General features: G+C 43.8%; 1 long non-coding RNA gene across 1 annotated transcript in view; it reads right to left on the bottom strand.

The window, feature by feature from the left end:
* LOC307225303 overlaps positions 1-23,521 on the bottom strand; it is a 48,014-nt gene extending 24,493 nt beyond the window's left edge. The window contains exon 1 of the long non-coding RNA XR_013842847.1: positions 23,384-23,521. This is a non-coding gene — a long non-coding RNA (uncharacterized lncRNA). The remainder of the gene's footprint in view (positions 1-23,383) is intronic.
* Positions 23,522-27,061: the final 3,540 nt, after the last annotated feature.

Raw genomic sequence — 27,061 nt, 5'->3', positions numbered from 1 at the left:
TAAATGTGTCAGCAAATTTAAATTGAGGGTTGCATTGAAGTAATTTAAGAGCTTACAAGATTTGAGCTGACTAATGTATTAATATTTTAAGCAGCATCTTAGAAAGTGAAGGAGAAACTTATGGATAAACATTAGTAGGCGTTTAAAGAGTAAAATTAACAAAAAGAAAAAAAGAAATGTGAGGTCCAGTCTAATATATCTTCAATTGTGTGCCTGATGTGGATTAACAAGAATGACTATTTGACTGAAATTCATAGATGGAAGCCTAAATAACATAAATATATACAGTATCTGGCAATCCATCATTTGTCTCTGATATGCTTAAGGTTGCATCACCTATTAGGGATCACTCATGACCCATGCTTAGGCAGATGAGAAATGGATGCCTGTGCAGTCACAAGCTCTGAGGAATCAATCTCCTGGCATCCTGAACACGGCCAGCAAGAGCCTCCAAATAACCCATTTCAAAGAGAATCAGGTAGCAAGTGATGGGGGGAAATTCTGCCTGAGACCTTGGAGAACTGCTGCTAGTCTAAGCAGAGAACATAGCATTGGTCACAATGGATCTCTGGTCTGATTCAATACACGGCATCTTTCTGCACTCCAAAATACTCAAATCCAAGCATTGCTGGCTAATCAAGCCTAATCAAGCAGAGTGAACTGAATAGGGAAGCCCAAGCTTGAACAGTGAACTCTGGGCATACACTGGACTGACAAGTGGGTTCACTATTTGACTCAACATTCCCCCCCCCAAAAAAAAACACACACATGCATTTCTGTATATTGAGCACTTAAAAAAATGTCTGGTTACTTATCTGAACTTCATAGTCCTCTCATGACACCCCTCCCCCAAATTTCCTTTGGAGTGAAATGATTTGTAACATCAGATACAGTATATTTGCTAAGGGGATTATTTATGAAGTTTCTGAGTTGAATCTTCCATCTGCCATGAATTCACTTAGTGGCCTTGTGCAAACTCCGCTATTCTCTCAGCCTCAGCTCTGCCCTCTTCTTACAGCAGTGGTTGTGCAGATCACACCAAGGTAATGTACCGGTATGTGGTGTGGTTAAATACTTAAACAGATTATATACAAATGTTTTAAATGAAAAACAAGCAGCCTCATGCCTGGGTGTTGCATAGGAATTCTAAGAAACAAAAAAATTGCCACCGTTTGAAAATTCTGTTCACCATCTTGATTCAAAATGGCATCCAGTTGTATCTAAACATAAAGGAAAACCCGCTCCTTGATCTCAGGAAGAATCATGCAAAATGTGGTTATAAGTGGTGCAGTTTTGAAAAGGTCAGTCCATCATATTGATCCAAAATGACAGCCAACTGTATCCAAACAGACAAAAACCTGCTCCATGAACTCAGGGACCACCATGCAAGGTGTGGACATCTTAAGAGATGTCCAAATGCAAAGTCAACAAACACATTTTCAAAATATATAGTAGATATGAATTAGCCTTGGCAGCATCAACACTGGCTTTAGCAATCCTGCAACTAATATTTCTGGACTGTCAGAGAGTTCAGATGAGAGAGAGAGAGAGAGAGAGAGAGAGAGAGAGAGAGAGAGAGAGAGATATCAGTGGAACTCATAGGACCAGTTCACAAAGCCATTGCCTGCCCAGCTCACAGAACACATGTCACACATCATTTTGCATGCAAGGCAAGTATCCTGCAGCTTTCTTTGGATCTATATAGTTTTTACACTGAATTTACAGGTTTTGCAGTTAATAATTATGTGAACCAAACCCAAGAAAGGAAATTTCAAAGCTGGGTAATGGAAGTGACATTAATAAGATGAGTTTTATAAAGCTCCATACGTATTCTTGACCAATTGACTTTAACAAGCTCATTATAGGCGGATAAACAGACTGATCTGGTTTTATCTGCTAAATAAATGTTTGTTCCTTTTTTTCTAATAGCACATGCATTATTTCTTCAGCTGACCATAACAACACTACTTGGTTGAGCAAGCACAAATATTAAGGCAATTATTGAGCCCAAAATGTTTTTGCACTCTTATCAAACATAACAGCTGCCTTTGTACTCACAATAAACCATGGTTTCTGACTTATCTTGGTTTGCTGTAACTGAGCAGCGTTTGGTCTCCAATACTGTTTCATTCCTAGGTAAAGGTACCCCTGCCCGTACTGGCCAGTCTTGCCAGACTCTAGGGTTGTGCGCTCACCTCACTCTAGAGGCCGGGAGCCAGCGCTGTCCGCAGACACTTCCGGGTCACGTGGCCAGCGTGACAAGCTGCATCTGGCAAGCCAGCGCAGCACACGGAACGCCGTTTACCTTCCCGCTGGTAAGCGGTCCCTATTTATCTACTTGCACCCGGGGGTGCTTCCGAACTGCTAGGTTGGCAGGCGCTGGGACCGAATGACGGGAGCGCACCCCGCCGCGGGGATTCGAACCGCCGACCATGCGATTGGCAAGTCCTAGGCGCTGAGGTTTTACCCACAGCGCCACCCGCGTCCCCGTTTCATTCCTAGTATGGCACAAATGGAAGTAACAGTTGACTTCCTATTACAGTTGTGCCCAGGATCATGGGTTTACAATGGTACCTCAGTTTTCGAACGTCTTGGAAGTCGAACGTTTAGGCTTTTGAACGCCGAAAACCTGGAAGTAACTGCTTTTCGGAAGCCAGATGTGCCATAATGTTTCCAGACATAAATGCTTCCGGAAATGCATGCTTCTGTTTTCAAACGTTTCCATCTTCTGGAATGGATTACATTTGAAAACTGAGGTCCCTCTGTATATCCAAGTAAGTGATGCACAGGGTAAACCCCTTGAAAAGCATGAAACTGTTAGTAATGTCCTTTAACATAAATGTTTAGTGTAAATAAGCCAATACCAAATTACAAGTTATGAAGCTGGCTTATTTTCACCAATCATAGTTAAGATTAACTAATATTTAGAATTCAGGCACACCATTAAAACAAGGATGACTAACCTATGGCTCTCCAGATGTTATTAATAATAATAATAATTTTTTATTTATACCCCGCCCTCCCCAGCCAAGGCCGGGCTCAGAGCGGCTTACAAGCAATAATAAAAACAAGATGAATGATTACAAACTTAAAAACAAAAATAAAATACAACATTAAAATAATGGAACATTAAAATATTAAAATGTAGCCTCATCGCAGGAGGAGAAGGAAAAGAAAAGAAAAAGAAAAAGAAAAAAAGAGAGGGAGGGAGGGAATCAAATTGGCTCCAAGCCAAAGGCCAGGCGGAACAACTCTGTCTTACAGGCCCTGTGGAAAGAAATCAGATCCTGCAGGGCCCTGGTCTCATGAGGCAGAGCGTTCCACCAGGCCGGAGCCAGAGTTGAAAAGGCCCTGGTTCTGGTCGAAGCCAGTCTAACTTCCTTAGGGCCCGGGACCACTAGGGTGTTGTTATTTATGGACCTTGAGGCTCTCCGTGGGGCATACCAGGAGAGGCGGCCCCGTAGGTACGAGGGTCCTAGGCCGTGAAGGGCTTTAAAGGTCAAAAGCAGCACCTTAAATCTGACCCTGTACTCCACCGGGAGCCAGTGCAACTGGAGTTTCTGGGACAGCTTTAAGGGCAGCCCCGTGTAGAGCGAATTACAATAGTCAAGCCTGGAGATGACCGTCGCATGAATCACTGTGGCCAAGTCAGGGTGGGAAAGGTAAGGGACCAACTGCTTGATGCGGCGAAGGTGGAAAAATGTCACCTTGGCTGTTGCTGTAACCTGTCTTCGAAGGATTTAGTTTCAATCGGCTCCCACGAAACCATCCAGCCACAGCTTCCAAGCAACTGGTCAGTGTGTTCGGGGTCGAGTCGGTGTGGCCATCCATCAGCAGATAGAGCTGAGTGTCATCAGCATATTGGTGACAGCCCAGCCCAAAGCTCCGGATAATCTGGGCAAGGGGACGCATAAAGATGTTAAAAAGCATCGGGGAGAGAATTGCGCCCTGCGGCACTCCACACACCAAGGAGTGGCGCGACGACATTTCCCTCCCTAGTGCCACCCTCTGTCCCCGACCAGAGATAAAAGAGCACAACCAGTTACGGGCTATGCCCTGTATCCCCACGTCTGTGAGGCGGTGGTCCAGAAGATCATGATCGACCATGTCAAAGGCAGCTGACAAATCTAAAAGGATCAGCAGTCCTGACCCGCCTCGATCCAGTTGTCTACGGAGATCATCTGTTAGGGCAACCAGAACCGTCTCCGTCCCAAAACCAGGACGGAAACCAGACTGAAATGGATCTAATGCCGATGTTTCCTCCAGAAACCTACCAAGCTGTTCAGCAACCGCTCTCTCAATTACCTTACCCAGGTATGGAAGATTTGAAACTGGGTGGTAATTGGATAGGTCTAAGGGATCTAATGAAGTTTTTTTTTAAGAGCGGACACACCACTGCTTCCTTCAGTTCCCCTGGGAATGTCCCCAGACTATTATTATTAGACTAGCCATCAACATCTGGAAGGCCACAGATGAGCCACCCCTACACTACCCTACACTAAACTCTGGCTAATCTAAAATAGAATTTCTTCCTCGTAAGATTAAACCATGGTAAGCCACACAGTCACTTCCTTTAGAAGTGAATGTTATTTCAATGCCTGCCCTTGGAAAGAACTGGAAAAAAGCTTGGGGGAATCCGAGTCTCTAAAAGCAAGTGTTATCAGTGTACAATAACAAGAGCCTTTCCCAAAGCTGTAATGATCAACTTTCAAACTCGTTACTTTAAATACATAATGACCTTTTCACGATTTAAATGTTTATGACATTGGGAATCAATGGGACTTAAAGGTGCTTAACTGTGTTTGTAAATGCAGAGCTTTAGCCGACACTGAAATGACTGGAGAAACCATTGTTTGCACAGAGTTCTATCTGCACATCATGTTCTGATCTGCAGGGCTGCCACCTTCTGGCAAGGCAGGCCTCAAGTGCTCAAGTTCCTCCAACAAAGAGAAACGGCCTAAGGTCTCCAATCCACTCTTCCCAAGCTCTGCTGCCATGGGGCATGTGGATCTTAAAGTGTTGATTCCCCAGCCTGAAGGTGATGATTACTTTGCCTTTCAGTGCCCTCCTGCCTTGTGTTTGCCCAGTGTCATTATGCAGACATGCTAATGCAAGCCAGGAAGTCAGGCTCAAGGGGAAAACATCTGTGAGGGCCCAGACTCGACCACCAGGCTTGGACCATCAGGAGCCTGATCCAGGTACCACAGTATGGGAAGTATGGGAGACACTTGACTCTTCTACCAGGTCTAGCTCAGAAGAAGCTCAGTGAGAGTTCTGACTCAGGATCTGCAACCTCCCATCCACTGGCCTCAGAACTTTATTCAGTTCTCCAGCCAGTGACACAGCAGCCCCAGGCTTGGCTGGCCCTCTTCCTCCAACTCTGAGCTTCATTTGGGACCATGCCATGTTGAGGTCCCCACTTGTGTCCCCTTGATGGGTGGGCACCATGGGTGGTAGCTACTGCAAATTATTGCAAGTATTATGGAGCTAGCACCACAGTGACCAGCGGTACATCTCATGGACTCTAGACATCCTAGGCATGTGCTAGGATGCAGTGGTTGCTTGCAGGCTCAGCCAGTGAAAATGGAGATGCTGATTTTATCACCTTGGATTGGTGTTAGCAATCCAATACCTTCTTGAATGTGCCCAGACCTTCCTTCTATACCCCAACTACCCATCCTCTTTTCAACTACCCCAATGTTGCTACTGTAACTTCTGCTGGATAAATTTTAAATGTCTCTTCACCGAGCCAAAGACTCTTTCCATGGTTACCCAGCAGATAACATTATTCCTTGTTCCCAGCAGGAACAGACTAGGAAAAGCTAGGAAGAAGCCTGAATGGTGCCATATCCCTATTCTTTCCTTGCTTGGCTTGGCTTGGGACAAGGAGCCATGTCTACTGCTGAGTGACAATTCCTAGAGTCCTTGTTCTTGGCTGGGAGTCCTTCTCTACATCAGGGATGGGGAAGCTGTGACCCTCCAGATGTTTTTGGATTCCAATTCCTAGAGGTGTGAGATTGCACAGCCAATTGTCAGGGAAGAAGAAAGCCATGGTCGAGCAAGATTTGAAGGGCCACAGCATTCCCACATGTGCTCTACAATATGCAGAAATGGGTGACAGAACTCTGAACTGAAATGCTCTAGACCAGGGGTCAGCAAACTTTTTCAGCAGGGGGCCGGTCCACTGTCTCTCAGACCTTGTGGAGGGCCAGACTATATTTGGGGTGGGGAATGAATGAATTCCTATGCCCCACAAATAACCCAGAGATGCATTTAAAATAAAAGCACACATTCTACTCATGTAAAAACACGCTGATTCCTGGACCGTCCGCTGGCCGGATTTAGAAGATGATTGGGCTGGATCCGGCCCCCGGGCCTTAGTTTGCCTACCCATGCTCTAGACTGAAAATATGGGTCATCGGGGTTCATCATGGGCTACATACACCCATATTCCCTGCCCTTTACCCCAGAGTTTGGCTCAATCCCCAGTCAGCCAGGAGAAAACCCTACTTAATTACCTAGTCATAATGGAACGAAGAGATAGGGAAAGCTCCCATTGTGCACCTGGTCAATGGGAAGAGGCAAGCAGATGGATAGTCAATTATCCCTGGGAAGTCTTTTACAAATTGTTATCAGACACACTGTCAAGGAAGTAAGGTAAATCTATATGCCCGTGACAGTTGCTAAATGTAGCTTTACTGCGATGTAAGAAATCATAACTGGTCCTCTAGATAACTGTTCTGTTCTGACTTTTATGATTAATATAGGCATGAAGTTGGGGTTTCAGTGCAGTATATATTTTTTGAAGTTTTCATGAAATAATATCTGCATTTTGACCACAGCTGTCTTTTCCCTATCAGAGCTGTCCCCTGAAACCTAGAACTGCATATTAATCCTGCTGCTGCCAATATTGCAAAATGTGGCTCTTGGGCTCACTAAACATGAGGAGCTGCCTTAGCCTTAAATGGAAAGCAAGAGAGAAGGGATGACGTTGTGGCCAGACATGACATGACCTGCATACATGATCACAGCACTTCTTACTACTGTTTATTGGAAGTCTTAAATGCAGCTGGAACAGGTTAATAGTGTACAACTAACTGGTTTTTGCAGTAGGCTGGAGTAATTTTTTCTAGCTTCCTGCAGACATCTCCCATCCACAATTCCCTGGCTTAAAAAAGGACTCAGAATGAGCCAATAAAAAGACATACCGGTAAGTATCAAAAAAGGCAAGAATATGAATAGAGGTCCTTTCCTTCATTTGGGGAAGGAATGTGCAACTACTTTGTATGCAGAAGGTCCTAGGTTCAACCCCAGATGTGGCTGGGTGAAACCCTGGTGTGAACTCCCAAGGAGCCTCTGTTAGTCACCGTGTAGACAACACTTGAGCTAGATACTTGGGAAAGCATTGTGGGAAATGATGCACGACATGCCTTTGCCACCTGGACTCTGAAGAAGGTGAAGAAGACATCATGTACAATACAGCACAAGAATATTTCAGGGTTAAAAGCATTACCAACAAACAAATGAGCCCATGTTGCATTTTCATTTTAGCCTGGTTTGCTCCGGAATTGCACTCTGTTTAGTCGTGACACATGCGGTGTTTACATTCTTTAGGGGGAGAACCTACAGTTTCATGAGCCTTTTGGTGAACGGTGCATGAAATTATGTTTGTCATTTACTTGCGAGTTACATCTCACCGAGGAATTTAAATTTTAAAATTATGCGGCAGCCTAGTGGCCTGAACTATCAGTGAACCCTTTTCTCACTCACTCACCCACTGTGGATGAACCTGGAGACTACGCTTTGGGAAAGGGGGCTGAGAAGGAACTCACACGCCTGCTTTGTTTTACAAGCACCTTTTTGAGAGAAACTCATCTCCAGAGTGCAGCTTTCTTCACTGCCACCTTCGTGAGCACCTCCTGAGAGGAGCCAAGTCTACTGGGCTGCCATGGCTCAGGGGCAAAACAAACCCTCTGCCCCAGGCACCACCAGTTTTTCTTTAAAAATAATTTTGATTATGTAAAGTTGGGGTGGGGTACCTCAGGCCTAGGGGCCAAATCAGGTCCTCCAGGCTATGCCACCCTCCCCTGGCCAGCCTCCCTTATTGGCCCTGCTCTGCACCCTCTTGAAGTGCTTTTGTCTGCCTAGAAGGTGTCCTTGGACAGTGGTACTTCCTCCTGATTGCATGATGGAGAGCTGGGTGTATGCATGCAGAAACCTCTGACTTTTCGCATGCTTTAGTCTGCAAAAGTCAGAGTTATGTCCGTTACGTAGCTCATTTTGGCCTCAGTGCTGCTAGGTGGCCACTGGAAGGTTGTCCACCAAGCAATGTGTCTCTTGGGCTGTAAAAGGTGAAGTAAAGGTAAAGGTAAAGGGAACCCTGACCATTAGGTCCAGTTGTGACCGACTCTGGGTTTGTGGCGCTCATCTCGCTTTATTGGCCGAGGGAGCTGGCGTACAGCTTCCAGGTCATGTAGCCAGCACGACTAAGCCCCTTCTGGCGAACCAGAGCAGCACACGGAAACGCCATTTACCTTCCCGCCAGAGCAGTACCTATTTATCTACTTGCACTTTGACGTGCTTTCGAACTGCTAGGTTGGCAGGAGCAGGGACCGAGCAACAGGAGCTCACCCCGTTGCGGGGATTCGAACGGCCAACCTTCTGATCGGCAAGTCCTAGGCTCTGTGGTTTAACCCACAGCGCCACCCGCGTCCCTAAAAGGTGAAGTAGGTGATGTGAAAAGACTGAGACCCTGGAAAACCACTGCCAGTCAGAGATGACAATGATTCCACCACCACCTCATATAAATTCACTTGTTCCATATGTAGTTATGGGGAGAGGCCAAACCTGAGTGGTACAGAGTACTTGCATTATATGCAGAAGGGATGGCTTTTGCAATGGTTGCAGTTAACTAGTTTTCCAATGGGCTGGAGTAAGTTCCTCTCGCTTCCTGTAGATGCCTCCCACCCACAGTTCCCTAGTTTTGGATTTTTTAAAAAGAATTGGAATGATCCACTTCAAAGACAGAAGTACCAAGTGGCAAAAGTATGAATTGTAATTATTTTCATCATCTGCAGACAGTGGTGAAGCATGTGCCTTGCATGCAGAAGGTCCCAGATTCAAGCCCTGGCATCTTCAGATAGGTCTGGGTGAGACCCTAGTCTGAAACCCCAGAGATCATGGCCAGTTAGGCCACCAATGGGCTGGCAGTTTCCTGCATTCCTGCCACTCAGCTGTTGGTCTTCAACTTGTAACTGTTGCTCTTTTTGTGCTCTTTCAACATGAAACCATGGCTGTTTTAAGCAAAGTTGTTTTCCTTGGCACACACAAAACAGCATACTCTATATTTACACACTATATACAAGTTAAGGTAAAGGGACCCCTGACCATTAGGTCCAGTCGCAGATGACTCTGGGGTTGCGGCGCTCATCTCGCTTTAGTGGCCGAGGGAGTCGGCGTACAGCTTCCAGGTCATGTGGCCAGCATGACTAAGCCACTTCTGGCGAACCAGAGCAGCGCACGGAAACGCTGTTTACCTTCCCGCCGGAGCGGTACCTATTTATCTACTTGCACTTTGACGTGCTTTCGAACTGCTAGGTTGGCAGGAGCTGGGACCGAGCAACAGGAGCTCACCCCGTCGCGGGGATTCAAACCGCCGACCTTCTGATCGGCAAGTCCTAGGCTCTGCCCACAGCGCCACCCGCGTCCCATATACAAGTTACACTAATACTTTTCTCCCTCTGGTCCCAGAGGGGTTTCTGTACTTCAATGTCCTTACTGAACAAAGTCCACACATAAGTTCTAAGTCAATTTTCACATAGTCCTGTAACAGCTGCGTCCTGAGGCAATTCTCAAAGTCTCAGACATGCTCTTCTCAAAGTGTTCAGATAACTCCACACTTCCACAACAATCCACTCCTTCCTGACAACAACCCATGATCAACAACCAACAACCCACGGCTATAATCTAAGCCCCTATATACATAAAGTTACATGCCTAATCTACCCAGTAACACTGCTAATGAAGTCACCAGATTCAGCCAGGTACATCTCAGGAATGAGTCAGCTCTTTCCTCACTAATGAAATTAACCCATTAATGGCATTCCTTAACAAGGACTTGATCCATTTATAGGTGTGTGCAGCATCACAAGTGCGCTTTGTCTCCAGTAAAGATGGCATGGGGTGACCATGTGCCCTAATGAACTAAGGGCAGCTTTGAAAGGCTGTCAGAAAACAGTGTTCTGTTTTACAAGGTGTCCTCTATTTGAAAGCTGTCCAGTCCAAGGCTGATTTAGAGACAAGGAGCCATAAAAAGAGAGAGCAGGAGCCATGAAATTGCCCATCTACACTGAGCAACACCTGGTCAGCCAACAGGGCAGGCGCATGTCAATCACCTGGCGTCTTGCCTGCCACAGTAAGATGTGTCACATTTCTATTTCAGTTATAATAATTTTTCATTAATGTGTGTCTATAACTGAATCGTCAGGCGCTAAGCTTTATGCAAATTGTGGCTCTCTTTTGTCCCACCCCTCTTTTTTTGTGAGGTGAATCCTCATTTTTGGCAACATATGTGACAAACAGGCAGGACAATGGGGAGGAGAAAATGGATCCCAGCGAGGGATGTGGCTGGGACTAGGATACACCAGGGCAAGAAAGAGATGGGGAAGGAAGTACCGGTACTCACAGGGTGATGGAGAAAGGCAAGGGAATGAGATTCAATGCACAGGAGCCAAAACAGCAGGACCCATCACCAGAGGCAGAGGAGCCCCTTTCTCCATGAACACGGCAGGCACTGAGATGTAGAGAGCAGCAGGAGGGGTGCTCTAGGACAGGGGTCAGCAAACGTTTTCAACAGGGGGCCAGTCCACTGTCCTTCAGACCTTGTGGAGGGCCAGACTATATGTCGGGGGGGGGGGGATGAACGAATTCCTATGCCCCACAAATAACCCAGAGATGCATTTTAAATAAAAGGACACATTCTACTCATGTAAAAACACCAGGCAGGCCCCATAAATAACCCAGAAATGCATTTTAAATAAAAGGACACATTCTCCTCATGTAAAAACACACTCATTCCCAGACTATCTGGGGGCCAGATTGAGAAGGCGATTGGGCCGGATCCAGCCCCTGGGCCTAAGTCTGCCTACCCATGCTCTAGGAAGCTGAGGCAGGCAAGGGTCCACAGCCTAGCTCCCTTGCTGGCCAGGTGAGACTCATTAGCTCTGGGAGGAGGTGTGTGATTCCTTAGCTGGATTAGGCTTGGAACAGGTGAGGGTCACAGGCCTCGTCAAGCCCAGATGCTGCAATCAGTCGACAAAAGGGAAGCAGAGTTGAGGTGCTGTGTTTGCTCAACTGCCCATGTTGAAGGACCTCAGCTTGGATGCTCCAGGAGCTCTGTGAGATTATGATTCAGTTTGAACTTTGGACACACAGATTGACCCTGGATGGGGGGCTTGACATATTGACTTGCTTCCAGGTAGGCCAGGGGTTTGGGACAACATAAAGCAGGCCCTCATAATGAATTCAGGAACCAACTTCACCATGACCAGCCAGTTTGCAATTTATAAAAGAGAGCTTTCCCTCCTCTGGTTTTCATGAAGGTGTTTGATCACTATCCGAAAGGAATACAATGTACTTGCTCATTCTGTGGCTGACTGACTTCAGAAAGAACTGTCTGAGGCCTGTCAGTGTGATATTATTTTTATTATTTTGATGTGCAACCACATCAAATCCTACTAGCAGCTTGATGCTTTCATCTGTATAATGCTGCTACATTTTACGTGAAGTAAACCCTTACTGGCTTCTGCGCAGCAATACAACAACATGGGTAGCCACTGTAGTGCCCTCTAGATGTGCAGTCTAATAACATCTAGGGGGCACTACTTTGCCTGCCCCTATATTACACATTTAGTTAGAAATTTATTATTATTGTTATTATTATTGTTATTATTATTATTTATTAAATGTATTCTTCACTTTTTCTTGCCCATTGCAACCAAAGCAACTTACAACCCTACAACCAAATAAACATCCCCACATAGATCTATTAAAACCAGGGGGGGGGATGCATTATGTTCACATTTCCCCACCCCCTCCTGAAATTAATATTATCACAAGATTGTCAAGACCTCTTATCTCTGTATGTACTACAGTACTAGCTGTATCTCCCATGAGTCTCTGATTGTAACTATCTTCCTTGACCTGGAAGCCAAATTCACATTTTAAGCCCTTTCTCAATACCCTTGCTATGCCCCTTACTTCCACACCCTCACCCACAAACATTCCTGAATGCCTCTGGAAGCAAAAGGTGCTGCAGATTACCTTAGTGTACCTGCCACATTTAGGAATCTAAAGCTATCCTCCTCTTTCCTAGGATGTTTATAACATTAGAGAATCTGGTGGAGGTGGCATCCATCTGTTTCGAGAGACAATGGAGTGCACCTCTGGGGGTGAAGCCAAATTGTTCCCTAGCTTAGCATTGTGTTAAGCTTGGCCCTGACTCTATGCCACACAGTGATAAAATAGGTGCCTGGTCTGCTTCATATGCCTATCCATGTGACAGGATGCTGAGGCTGAAACAACTAATTTTTTATTTTATTTTTATTTTTAAGACTTCTCACATAGACATTCCTGAGTCTTTAAAACAGAAAGTGTTCTACAGACAGTTGTATAATGTACCATTGCTGCCCTCTACTGTTTAGATTGATAGATATTTTTAAGTAGCTTATTTGTGCGAGCAAAATGCAGGACCTCAGGGTCATCCCATTGTTTCCTGCTGACCTTCCTGCTGGTAGTTTCCCAGTTGATTCCCAGTTGGTTTTTGGTGGTGCTAGAACACAGGGTGGTGTGAGAAGGTAGGTCAAGGGTTGGGCTTGTGCAGCTGATTTTGGGGGCACAGGGTCTCAAATCCCTTGGCACTTTTGTCAGAGGCTGGCAAAATGTATGAATATAACCAAGCCATTGTGACAGGATTCACTTCTGCAGCAAAAATGATATGTGGCTTCTGAAGAAATTAATAAGATTTGCAAAAGCAGTAGTGGCATCTGAGAGACCACTTCCTTCCCTGCAAACCCTCTAGGGTGTTAGGATCAGTGGAGGGGGCCTTTTCGGTAGTGTAGCACCCTCAGAAGCGGGGGGGTGTGGCCCGAGAGAGACCATTTTCTATGGGAGCCCCTACAGAGCTGCGTCTGACAATTTCACTATACACTTTTCGGTGAATGGCTCTTTACCCTGGCCTTTGTCACCTGATAGGTATAATTTTTGGAACCACCCTATTGTTGTGGTTGTGAAATGTTTTAAACGGCTTTAATGTTGTTTTAAAAATTGTTGTAACCTGCCTCGGGGCCTTAGGGTGAAGGGTGGGCAATAAATCTGACAACAATGTAATGTCACATTTGTACCTTGGAGTTCCTTAGAGAAATGGTCACAAAAGGAGAGCCAAGAAAAATTTCCAGACCCCTTAAATTCCCAGCCATTATTTTTTCCTGGTTGTAAATATTGCTTCCTCTTTTAAGATGTTTCCTCCAGTTTTTGTCAGCTCTCTTCACACCCAGCATGATGCTGCTTTTGGAGTTGTTCACTCTGGATACTGTTTTGCATGAGTGAGGAGGTTGGATGGAGTCGATGGAAAACTTGGGACCACTGAGCAGTCTGTGACCTGTGTTGGGTGGCCTGAGGTTGGGCCCTTTCTGCATCCCCCCTTGTCATTCTGAAGTTTCTGTAAAGCAGGGATGGGGAACCTAGGCCCTCCAGATGTTGTTGGACTCCAACTTCCATCAGCTTCAGCCAGTATGAACAATGCCAATGGAGACTGTTCCATTAGAGCAGGGGTCTGCAACCCGCGGCTCCGGAGCCGCATGTGGCTCTTTTACACCTTTGCCGCGGTTTCAGGGCGGATACTAGCGAGGGGAGGAGGCGCATTGTGCGCCCCGACACTCCCCACTGTGGCGGGCGCTGTACTGGCTGTGACGTTGCATGGGGGCGGTGCGTGCGTTAGTCACGCACCGTCCTGACGTCACCTTCCCGGTTTTGCGGCTCCCAGTTTTTTTTTCTTCGGAAACGGGTCCAAGTGGCTCTTTTTGTCTTAAAGGTTGCAGACCCCTGCATTAGAGGCACTGAGTTGTTTTAATGTGCTTGATTTATTACATATCTCAATCATGAATATTATAATGGGCTTACTGTGTGTTTTAATTATGGCTGTATATATATTTAATGTTTGTGTCGCAGGTTTTTACACCTTGTAAACTGCTTAAAAGTCTATTTTGGCAGTAAGCAGCATATTAATAAGTAATAAAAGCACTGATGAGAAGATGATGAGACTAATCAGGAAAAGGGCCTTTGACGACATAATATCCAAGGGACTCCCATACCTGGAACCACTGGCAATTAAACTGTGTGCTAAAAAGACTACCTTAAAAGAAAACACCTCATATATTCCTTTTAAGAAAGTTGTACTGGCGTCTATGGTTAATGATTGTTCTGGGCGTTAGTAGAGAAGGTCTGCCAGGCTAGAAATCATGAGATGCTAAACTGCAGGGCCAAGAGAGCTGTTGTCCAAACAAAATAATAAATAAGATAAAATAATAGCTGCAATGATTTTTTTGCCTTACTTCCTGTTTGCTTCCCCCACCCCCGTGCTGCCACTCTCAGGCATACTCAGCAGCAATACTATAAAACCTTCAAAGTTATCCATGTTTTTATGAATGTTATTATGTACTGTGTTGTGAAAATAAAGAGAACACGATGTGATTACATCTGTCTTGGTACTGCAGTGCCAGGGTGGAGGTCACCATTCTGAGTAGACACTTTGCAAGCTGTGAATAACGTAAGGTGGTTGGCGGCAAAAATGTGTAGTAAAAACACCCTGGAATGATGTGAGCTTGTTTGGACTTAAAAATTAGTATTGCTTTAGAGATGGGACAGAGGAACCATAGAATCACAGAATTGTAGATCTGGAAGGGACCCCAAGAGCCATCAAGTCCAAACCACCGCCCCACCCCCCGCAATGCAGGAATCTCAGCTAAAGCATCCATGACAGATGGCCATCCAACATCTGCTTAAAAACCTCCGAGGAAGGAGAGTCCACCATCTCCCAAGGGAACCTGTGCCTCCCACCCTCCCGATGTTCCTGGACCCCAAATCCCAACATCTCTGACCATTGGCTATGGTGACTGGGGCTTTTGGGAGTTGGAGTCCAACAACATCTGGTGAGCCACAGGTCAGCAACCTCTGAATTAGGTTAACAGAACTTTGGGTTCTTGGGATAAACGCCACATTACACAGTGCATGTCGTAATGTCCCAATGTGTAGTAGTATTGGGAAGAGGTTTTTCGCATGGAGAAGTAGTGATTTGGACGGAATGCTTAACCCTTCTCCTGCTTACTATTATTCTGCTGAATGGGATGTGAGAGAAACTTGATGGCTGGTTTTAAACGTGAACCTACCAAATCAGTACTTCCCAAAAGAAGATGCAAACCAAACACAGACATCCTTCAAAATTCACAATTCTTCTCCAAATTTTGCAGTGAAGTTCTCAAGCCAAGTAACGTGTACAAAAACCACACATATTCATGGAAAAAACATACCAAAACGCATTATATTAGGAAAAATTATTTTTTAAAAAAGTGTATTAGGCAAAAGCGCACACAAAAACGTGCATATTGCAAGAAATTTTCAGTAAAATGCTTGTGCATGTTCATGAGGGGGAGGGGGGAATCACAAACAGATGTGGAAATATAAAGAACTGAACCTAAGACTGGAAGCATGAGAAACTGTTAAACCCAAATGGACAGATCCACCCATCCCCTGGCCAAGCTGCTTTCCACCCTGTAGGATCCCAACTTGTACTGTAACTGGAATCCTAAAATACTCACACCAGCTGCAATGAGAACAAAATACCATATTTTTCCGTGTATAAGATTAGGGTTTCCCCCCTTAAAAATAATATCAAAAATGTGGGGGTGTCTTAAACACAGAGGCCATCTCCCCCCATTTTCTTAAATCGGAGTCCCCCAAAATAGGGGGCGTCTTATAGACGGAAAAATATGGTAATTGGGGAAAGGATTGTGCACCACTTCACCCTGTCAGTTTTCCACACAACACGCCCTCCCCCCCCCCTCCAAAAGCTGCTTTTCTCAATGAAACATTCCGTTGGAGCTTTGTGACACCTGTTTGGGTGTAATGTGTACTTTCACCCTCACCTTCCAAAGCAAAGCTGGGCCAAAGTGACACATAACTGGTGGCTTTCTCTGGCATTTCCCCCACATTTCCTTGCTCTTTCCCACAGTGAAATCACAACATGATGTTGGTCTGTTGCCATGGAAGCAGATTCTTGTCAGAGAGCCACTGCAATAAGATTGGAAAGTATTCTGTTGGGAGTAGGGTAAGGATGGGAGAGTAACAATTAGGTGAGGCTGCTGGTGATGAGGGCAAGGAAAGGGGGAGGGCAAAACCTGAAGATTTGCTATGGGGGTACAAAAGTAGATTGACAGGTTTCATTCAAAGGAAGCAGAAACTTTCCCAGCACTCTGGTTTTTTGTTTATAACACTTGTGGATGGGAGGATTGACAAATCCACAAAGCACTTAAGGCTTCCTTCCTTTCATTTGTATCAAGAGCAGAGCTACACTGGAATCCTAGCTTCTCAGTGGCTGCCTGCACACTGATGCCAGAAGCAACTTACCAAGTGACACGGAGTCACTTCGCAAGTCTTGCTCATGAGGGCTATGTGGTCCTTCAGCCTGGTTTAGGCAAGCTGCCCCTTCTTCCCACACTGTGGTTTAGTAAATGATTTGCTGCTTTGGTTTGTAAACAGCCAAAGAAATGCGTTGAAAAGCACTGTTTTTTCGGGGACATTTTATTCCCTCTCACCCCTGTTTCACAGAACCCATTCACGCATGTGCTGTAAAGAGTTTGCAGACCCTAGTTTTACACCATTCTCATAACCCCATTCTTGCACACACAGATAACCTGATCGGGTTCACACATTACCACTCAGGACATGTCAAGGAGTTGAAAAGCAGGAGGCTTTTGCACTTCATATATTTATGTCATGTCTTATTTGGCCACAGACGCCTGTCTCTCGTTCATACTACTGTTGGGGATCTCATGAATCAGGCTATCTGGTTGGCCATTAATGTAAAACAGCCTTTGCTGAAATAAGGAGCAGAATAAGGCATAAAACAGAGAGGAAGGAGCATATTTTTCTAAGTGCTCTCTGTGAATTTCCCTCACTGATAGATGAATGATAAGAACAGGGGAAGACGGGCAGGGGACAGAGTCTTGCTTTCCATAGGGGGATGAAGTTGCTGGTGGTAGCAGGGAGATAGTGTTTAGCGTGCAGTAAATTTCTCATATTTCTAAGTCATTTGAGTGCACGTTTGCCAAGACTTTAAGATGTATGGAACCATACATCAAGTCCCGTGTAAAACTGGTGCCATTATTCTCTCATTTTTCACCGGAGCTTGTAAGCAGGTCTCATATATCTTTAGCTCCTGCAGCAGCGCAGGTTTCTTCTGCCTGTTCTCCTGCACCTTCCTGCCAATTAGATTCCAGCAGGGACATGATTTATGTAAACACTTCATCAAAGTAATCACCCCAGGAACCGGAGAAAATGGCAAGCCAGTGTCAAGCATGGGACACACATCAAAAGATGCAAAATCCACATTTCCCCCCCAGTACGATTTAGCACTAGGGGAACAGATCCATCCTAGCTTTGCATCAAAGCCACTTTTTACTTTAGTTCATGTCATTTTATTTTTCTCGGAAATGAAACCAAGGACATTCTTTTAGGTCACAGGAAATGTCACCAGCTTGTTTGGGGCATCAGTTCTGACAGTTCTGAGTTGTGTTGCTTTGTGTGCGTTTTCCCAGATCTTCTGTCTGATGAGATTGCTACCTTTTTGGAAATGTTTTGCCTGTCACCAAGTGGAAGGTACTAAAAAGCCCTCAAAGAAGGTTTCAAGGTGCATATTTGTGCAGTGAAATTTACATACACACACAAAAATGTGCACTGACTTTTTGAAACGGGGCATGCAGAATGATAAATAACTCCCTCCAGTTCTTTGAGGCCTTTTCTAAAACTGACGCCTGGTTCCACCACAATATTTGCAGTGACTTTCAGAGTGTTTCTCTTTGTTCTGTTTTTATATCCATGGGTTGCATGTAGTTTTAGTGTGTTTTTGCTTTAACTGTTATTACTTCCAGTGGTGGAAATGAAAGTGAGACAGTCTAAAACTACACATGTGGATGTATGGAGCAGAGCTGTCATAAGGCAACCTTTTCCGTTCCACTCTGTGTTTGTTGCACGCAGCACTGGTTCCATTCTGCTGAAGTTTGCCTTCCACCAAAATTACACTATTCATCTTGCTGTCCTCTGTGGTGAATTTACATAACTTTGAGGTGCTTGATTTTGCCAGGAGCTGGCAGGCCACTTGGAGTGGCTTGGCAGGCTGCATCCAGCCAGTGGGCCATGGGTTCAGCATCCCTGTGTATTGCTAGACCAGATATGGCCGGTAGGCGGAGCTTCCTGGTTTCAATGCAGCTTTATTATATATAACTTATTATGAGCAGTTATAATGAGCCAGATGCAACCATAAAGATGTCAATATAATCTAAGCTATATATATATATATCTGTCAGTATGATTAACACCTTGCATCTGTCCAAATAATTAAGACTTAATGGGCACGTCTATCTTGGCCCAGCCATGGAACTGTAATGGACAATGTTTGGTGTTTGTGTTTGATTTAGAAGCAGGAGAGAGTGCTTGCTTGGGATACTGAATAATCTAGGTGGAGGAGGAGTTCAAGGGAGCATGGGATGACTGTTGAGGGGTGCAAATTTTGTGAGTTGATAGCTGGAAGAAGGGCAGTAGATAATAACTGAATAATGTTCCTGAACATTATGTTCAGTAAATAGTGAAGTTACAGGAATGTGTTTAGGATATTAGTGCTCTTAATCCCATTCAGCCCTGACTTTGGTTTACTGTGGATTTGTATTCATTATTCTTCAGATTAATCCTCTGTCTGTTGATAACCCTGGGTACTTATCCATGAATCCATAAAGTCATCTCTACACTTCCACTTGCACCTCCACTGTGCTGTTAGCACGGAAAGGCTGTGATTGCCCCCAATATTTATACATTGTCCAAATAAACACATTTATTCCCATCCCTGCCCATCTGCTCCTCCATTCCTCTATCCCTGACTGTCTTTTTTGTTTATATTAAAAAAAAAAACCAAAACCTATTTAAAGCACTTAGTTTCCCCATATAAATATTCTGTAGCAGTCAGTTGTTTTATGACACAACCTTTAATTTTAAACAAATGATTACATGCATGCACTTATGCAGATGTGGAAACAATGTGAAGCACATCCTTTTGATTCATAAATATAGAAGCAGTAGCCTTCTAATAAACTTCATGGAAATCAATGCACACTTCATGTTCTGCTTTCATGTTTCATTGTAAAACAATGCTTCTGAGCCATTGGTGTGCCAGAACCCAACTGCATCCTAGGCATGTTTACTCAGATGTCCAATGAGTCCCACTTCCTAGCTTCCCATTTAGAATTCTTCCCCATCCCTAAGTGTACCTATTATAGATTAGGTGTACTTGTTGCAAATCAAAACAAACCATCTAGCCGAATCTTTGCAGGACAAATTATGATGCGAGCCATTTGGATCCAGAGTACTGCATCATCTAAGAGTCATATATGAGATAGCACAAAAAATAGCTTCCTTCTGTTATCCCATCATGAGCCTTTTTTGCATCCAACCACACCCTATCTCCTTTCTCTAATTTAAGGATTGCACTTTGCGGCAGGTTTTCATAAGCATCCGAGGTAATCTGATCAGATGCTTTCACCTCTGTACCATTCCTTGCCAGGATCATATGTGAATTCTGGTGTCCCTCCAGGTTGTAGGTGCAATAATATACTCCTGGGATTTGGCAGGTGAATATGCCAGATGACTCATCAAAGACTTGCTGCTCGTTATATAGAATATTTTGAAATCCCATGGGCTGATTAGGTGCTGGATAGCTTTTGCCCACTTTTGCAGAAAATGCAGATTTTGGTGGTGCTCTTAGGCCTGGTTGACCATCAGCTGCTGGCAATCCATGAGGGCATATCAATTCTGGAGTCCCTGGCAAACCTTTTTAAAAATTGAAGAGAGAGGGGGAAAACAATTTAGCAGTGACAAATGTCTGTCTCAAATCAAAATAGCCTGCAGCTGTTTGGGTACAGACTCTTCCAACCACTCATAGGGCCCAGGCACAAAAGCAGTGTTTGAATGACAGAGTCTTCACAGGTACTCAGCTTTGGCTGTTAAAAAAGAAGTTAGCAGTGCATTGAAGTTGTCATCCAAATACTGTAGAAATAATTTCTTTCTCAGAATCTCTAGAGCTGAGATGAGATTCCTGCTGCCCCCCAAATGTTGGACCCCCAATTGCTATCAGTCCCAGCCAGCATGTTCAGTAGTCAGGAATGATGGAGCTGTAGTTCATCAACATCTTGTCTAAACCATCTTGGCTTTGAGTCCTGGAAGACCTGCTCTCTGCCTTGCAGGCCGTTTTCCACCTGACCTGGGAGGGTAGGACCCTGACTGACTCCAGCTACAAAAGCGGAGACTGCTGACCAGACACTTGACGTATTGTTTAAGGAGGGCATTGTTGTGAAGTTGGTGTTGCTGTCATTGGTGTGGGGTTTTTTTGTTGGGTTTTTTTTTTTTGGTATCTTTATCTGTATTATAATGAGTTATGCAGAAATATTTCGATTCAACTGTGTGCTTTTTGATGTGTTTTATTTATTGTTTATGACTACTGTATTTTTCGCCCCATAGGACGCACTTTTTCCCCTCCAAAAATGAAGGGGAAATGTGTGTGCGTCCTATGGGGTGAATGCAGGCTTTCGCTGAAGCCTGGAGAGCGAGAGGCATCGGTGCGCACCGACCCCTCTCGCTCTCCAGGCTTCAGGAAGCTATCCGCAAGCCTTGCAAGCCCGGCGGAGGGCTCCCCGTGCTTCGGGCAGGTGTGCGCAAGGCTTGGGGCAGCAGCCGCGGCTGGGGGGGGAAATAAATTTTTTTATTCATTTTCCCCCCCAAAAAACACCCGAGGTGCGTCCTATGGGCCGGTGTGCCCTATAGGACGAAAAATACGGTAATTTTGCTATGTTTGTAATGGCTTGTAATGAGAATGGCTTTAAATGTGGGAAGATAGCATACAGATAAAATGATGTATATAGGATTAAATGGCATTAGGTATTGCAACACTCATGCCTGATTTTTCCTCTACCAATGCACTGGAGTGAGGGGTGATTTTACAGAGGAAAAGTAGTGGGAGAATAGAGAAGGGAGAAGAAGTTGTTTGGATATTCACATTTATCCATCTCCTGCTGTTGTGGCACCAAGATGTTGCCAAAGGTTGTGATTTCCTGGTTTGGAATTCAAATTTGTTCAGCTTGCAATGCTTAGTTGTATTATGAATCGAGCAACATTTCCCCACAAAGGTCTTGGCCAGCTGGGAAGGTAAAACAGGGTTCTGCACCTGCATGGCCTTAGCAACAGAGCAGGTACCCCAAACCAGCTACTCTGTAGGCTCATGCACAGAATACCTTCAGTGTCAACCACACTTACTCTCCCTGAAATTCCCAGTGCAAAATGTTAATGGCGTAAGCTGTTTTGAGCATTATTGATGAAGTGGGACAGCAATAACTACCAATTAATACACTAATTAATTTTTGAACTTTGGTGGACTTATGGAGGATGTGATGAGGATGGTGTACTGAAAAAAATTAATTCTCAAGCTACATATTTAGCATTATCTTAATATTATAGAATTGTTAATTGTTAGTAAATTGTTAATGTTTAGGATATTAACCCTGTGCAACATGTGACCTGCAAAACAAAATATGCCCCACCAGTCTCTCAGTAAACCACTTGATTTTTAGCTACTTTCCTTGAATAGCAAAAAAGGGCTGTTTCAGACATTTGGTATTTGGTAGACCTGACGATTGCTGGTAGCTTGCCTTCTGTGTGGTCAGTTATATGAAATGTATTTCAGCAGGTTGAAAAATAGTTCAGATTAGTGGCTGAACCACAACTGAACTGGAGTTTAGACATTCAGGTGTTCAGAAACCTGGACAGAACTCGGCTCCCTTACTATACTTTTTTAAAAAACAACAACAACACAATATTGCAGTTACTATAATTTTACCATTGTAGCTGTTTCTTACCATGTTTTGACATTCTTTGGTTTTATATAATCATAAAAATTATACCATTTGATATAGTGAAATCTCTCCAAGTGGTGTACTAAAAAAAATTTTAAAAAATACAACAATGTTCCACAAAATTTCCTAAAAAGATTATGAAAACAAATAGCAACTGTATATTGCACGTAAATATTAAAACGGGATGGAAAAGGGGTGGGGTTCCAGGAAAAATGACTTTGGCAGTGGCATGCACCATTGAACCCAATGGACTTCTCTTCCCCCCCACCCCCCGCTGAAAAAAGCTCTGGTTCCCCACTTGTGTCCCAGAACCAGAAGAGGCATAAAAAGGGAAGAGGAGAGACTGACAACATGCAAGCACAGTCTCTGATTGCTTGGGGGTGGGGGAATCCTGGAGAGGAGGGGACTTAGGCAGCTGTGGATAGGCAGGGACTTTCAGTCTCAGCAACAGCTTCATGGGGAAGGACCTATTGGGGATGGGTTTTGGTGCTCATTAGGTCTAACATTCCACTAAGTCTGTGCAGATTGTACTTTTGGTAATACCTAACTCTAACTTGAACAGTGTGATTTACTGCTGGCTCAATCGTGACACTGACCCTCCTCCCAGTCCCTCTCCCTAAAATGGGTGACCAACAGGGTGACCCAAGCTGTTTCTATCTGCAATCCAGGATTAAACCCAGTACCTGCTTTGTTTATTTGGTAAACATAACCAAGAACTTGATTTCCGTTGCTTGGTTTCTGAAGTGTTCTGTCTTCCATGCAAAGTGTAGTATCATGGGCTATCCCTTGAGCCCGCTAGATGACATTGCAAGGGATCGTTGCCTTAGGAGAGCGAGAAAAATTCTCAGGGATGATTCACACCCCAACCAGCACCTCATTAATCTTCTACCCTCGAGCAGGAGATATAGAAGTATAATCAGTCATACCAACAGGCTAAAAAACCGTTTCTATCCGTGGGTTGAATGGAAAATAATATAGTGCAACTGACTTTTGGGGTTGGTGTGTTGTGCGACAAGCACACAGAGTGCAATGAGATTGAGTGTTTGGGGGGGAGGCTCGGTTAATTTCATTGTACACAGGTTGTACATTGACAATAAAGGTATTAGTAGTAGTAATAGTAGTAAAAAATTTGCTGAGAATTAAGCTAGAGATCATACCTGGTGCCCCCTGTGGTCCAGGAGCACCTATAGGACCAGGTGGACCAGGAGGACCAGTAAAACCAGGAATACCAGGAAAACCACGAGGACCAGGTGGACCAGGAGGACCAGGTAGACCAGGTAGACCAGGTGGACCAGGAATACCAGAAGAATCTGCTTGAACTCCTCCAGCTCTGGCCAAAACTATGGTCAAAATCCAGACACCTGAAGCAAAAGATAAAAGAAATAAACTACCTTAGCATTTTGATAGTGTAGATAGCTAAAGAGATAGCCACATAGGCAGTCACATTTGGACTACATGAGTTTAATTTCTACTTGATTACATCACTCATGAAAGTGGGCAGAAAGATTGATAAAATCTTTTTTAGAGTCAATTCTACTATAGCAAAGGCGAATAAAGGCTAGGTGACTGTTTAGTATGTCTGAACTCTGTAGCTCTCAGAGATAGAATATTACAAACTAATTTTAAAAGAAGGCTTCGCATTGAGGAGAAAAATATAATTATCTTGAGAGAGGTCCCAGGGAGGCTGCTAAAAAAAAAAAAGACAGAATTATAAATTTCTCCCTATTGGGGAAGGGCTGTGAAGGAGGTCTCCAAGGAGCATGCAGCAGCAGGCAATACATTCCTCAGAGGACAGATTGGCTGCCCTGTAGATCCTGACACTTGAAGCAGTCACTTTATCCAGCAGCAAACACCCATCTCAATAGTCAAGCCTTAACAGTAATGTTCAGGAGGCTCAGAAAACAAAAGTGAGCTTAGCTGCCTCTTCTGCAAAGGATCGTGCATGAGGAGAATGGGACAACCTGTAGCACATTTCAGAACCTGGAAGCATTTTAAGTGGGGCATCCTTAGATGATCTTAAAATTGGTTGGGCCAAGGTTGCGAGCCTCTTGCCCTCCAGATGTTACTGGACTACAGCTTTCATGAGGTGACTGGCCAAGCTGGCTGAGAGCTGACAGAGATGGAGTTCAACATCTGGGGTGTCTGGATGTAAGGGCAAACGTGACACAAGAGCATTCTTAGTGTGCCCTGGCCCCAAGCTTTGTGTGTTCCCAGTATTGCTCTTACAAGCCCTGGATGAAATGCCAGCTAATCAGCACCACTTTGCATGCTTGTCATGGTTTGGGGAAGAGAATTAAACCTATTATCAGAAATGAAAAAACCTACCTGGACAAAGGAAGCTGCAGGGTCTTGATGTTCCCAGCATCATCTTGATGTTTTTGGGGTTCTTTAACTGATCTCAGTTCTTCTCTCAATTCCTCCTTAGGACCCTCTGAGGTTTAAGTGTGGTTGAACAGCTTTGTCACATTTATAGCTCTTTAATGGGTGGCTGCAGTTTTTGTATCCAGGAAGGAATTTCCCAACATTTCTACTTCTCTAATATTTACTCTTTGTGTAAAAGACCTGAGCTCCATTCTCCTCTGCTCCCAAAAGAGCAGGGGCTGGGATGGGGACGATCACCTCAGCCTATTTCAACATCAGTTTCCTGCAAATGACACTTCAGATAGTGGAACAGATGAGGTCGTTGAGTTATTGAAAGCTGAACTTTTACATAGTCAATAAATACGGTATGTTTATTTAATTTCTTCTGTGGAAAAATCTTCCATATGGTCATGCCAGAGTGTCAGAATAAAGTTGAAGGTCAGGGAGGAAAGTAAGTCTTGCCAAGTTTCTATCCAAGCAAATTCCCTTCTCTTTACCCACTATATGCAAACATTACATTTCAACACAGAGATGGACTTGGTAGCCTTTGTGATTACATTTCTCTATCTTTTTTAAAACAACAGGAAATTCAAAATAAATTATCCTATGGATTTTTTTTAGTTACATCACAGCAGAACATAGACAGCTGTCAGGTAATGTAGAACCGTAGGAACATAGGAAGTTGTCTTCTACTGAGTATGGATAGGAATGACATGTAAAACATTTTGGGATGCTGAGGGTTTTCTTCTGTATAAAAAAATTAAAACAATGTCACTTATAAAAATCATTCAAAAATCAGCAGATAACCGCCAAGCAGTGGAAAAAGTAATATCGGAAGTGGCAGAAGGTGGTTCTTCCAGTGCTCTGGTCTCAAACTATGGGCAACATCCTCAACATTGCCTTCAGAGGCATTGAAATAAAAGCCAGGTGTCTTGTACTGGTTTTGAACTACCATGCCATTTCTTTCTTTCTTTCTTTCTTTCTTTCTTTCTTTCTTTCTTTCTAAATAGTAAATTGTATTAGTATTTTCCACACAACAACAAAAAAACAACGAAAAATAACAATACACAAAAACAAGCATATAAAAAACAAATCCAAATCTTACAAATTAATAATATAAACACTAAAAAGGAAAACAAACATTGATTTCCAGCACCTCCTTTACCTCTCATTGTATCTTCCTGTTTTCCTGATAATCTCTATCCTAACATCTAGATATAAGTCCCTCTTTCTTATCCTTTCACTTCACAAGGTTATTCCAGACTCAGTCAGATTTCTGTCCTCAAACCTTAGCTTTTAAGATATTCATTTAGGCACTTCCATTCCTTTTTCACTTCACTTTTTGGTTTTTGTCTTATTATATCTGTCAATTTGGCTAATTCTAAATATTCTGAAAGCTTACATAACCATTCTCCCCTAGTGGGTAACTGATTCCCTTTCCAATACTTTGCCGCTAGGATTCTTGCTGCAGATGTCGTGTATAAGAAAAATTTACTTTTGTCTTTTGGAATATCATTGTTTAAAATTCCTAAAAGGAATGCCTCTGGCATTTTACTATATGATATTCTTAGTATTTTCTTTATTTCTTCATGGATCATGCTCCAAAATTTCCCAATTTTGGGGCATGTCCACCACATATGGACAGTTCCTTTTTGTCTCTTACATCTCCAGCACTTATATGTTTTATTCATTTTTGCCAGCCTTTCTGGCACCAGGTACCACCTATGATGCATTTTCATATAGTTCTCTCTTATTAGGTAACATGTTGTGAAATTTATATTTTTTTATCCATAGTCTTTCCCATTCATTATATTCAATTGAATGGCCCAGATCTTGTTCCCATTTTTTAATAGCGTCACCTTTTTCCTCCTTTTCTATTTTCCCATTTTGTAACAATTTATATATTTTTGAGAGAGTCTGTTGGTTGTTATATAAGATTTCCTTCTCCCATACCGATATTTTTTTATCAAACCCCTTAAGTTTATTATCCTTCTCAAATATTGTTTTTAATTGGAAATATTCTAACCAATTCACCCCCCTCTCTTTTAATTCTTCAAACTTCTGTACTGTCGGGCAATCCTTTATCTCTTTTACGAGTTCCCTATATGTTAGCCAACTGTCTTTCATATTATTCTATGCATGGCTGATGACTCCATAGGCAATAGCCACTACGGAGTTTTGGCTGTTACTATTGTTTTATTTCTTTCCCAAACTTCAAATAGGGCCTTTCTCACCAAATGATTAGTAAAGCCTCTATGTGCTTTTATTTTATCATGACCCAGGTAGCCATGCCACTCGAAAACTTTGTCCTAGCCCTCCAGGTCTAGGATTTCCGTATCTGTCAGTAACATCCAATCTTTCAGCCACGTCATGCATGCAGCCTCAAAATACAGCTTGTGGTCCGGGACCGCGAACCTGCCCCTTTCTCTGGGCTCCATCAATACTTTGAACCTTACTCTTGGCTTCTTACCCTA

Source organism: Podarcis cretensis (assembly GCF_951804945.1).
Source record: "Podarcis cretensis genome assembly, chromosome: 10".
Classification (NCBI taxonomy): domain Eukaryota; kingdom Metazoa; phylum Chordata; class Lepidosauria; order Squamata; family Lacertidae; genus Podarcis; species Podarcis cretensis.
This window is presented reverse-complemented; position numbering and strand designations above follow the sequence as displayed.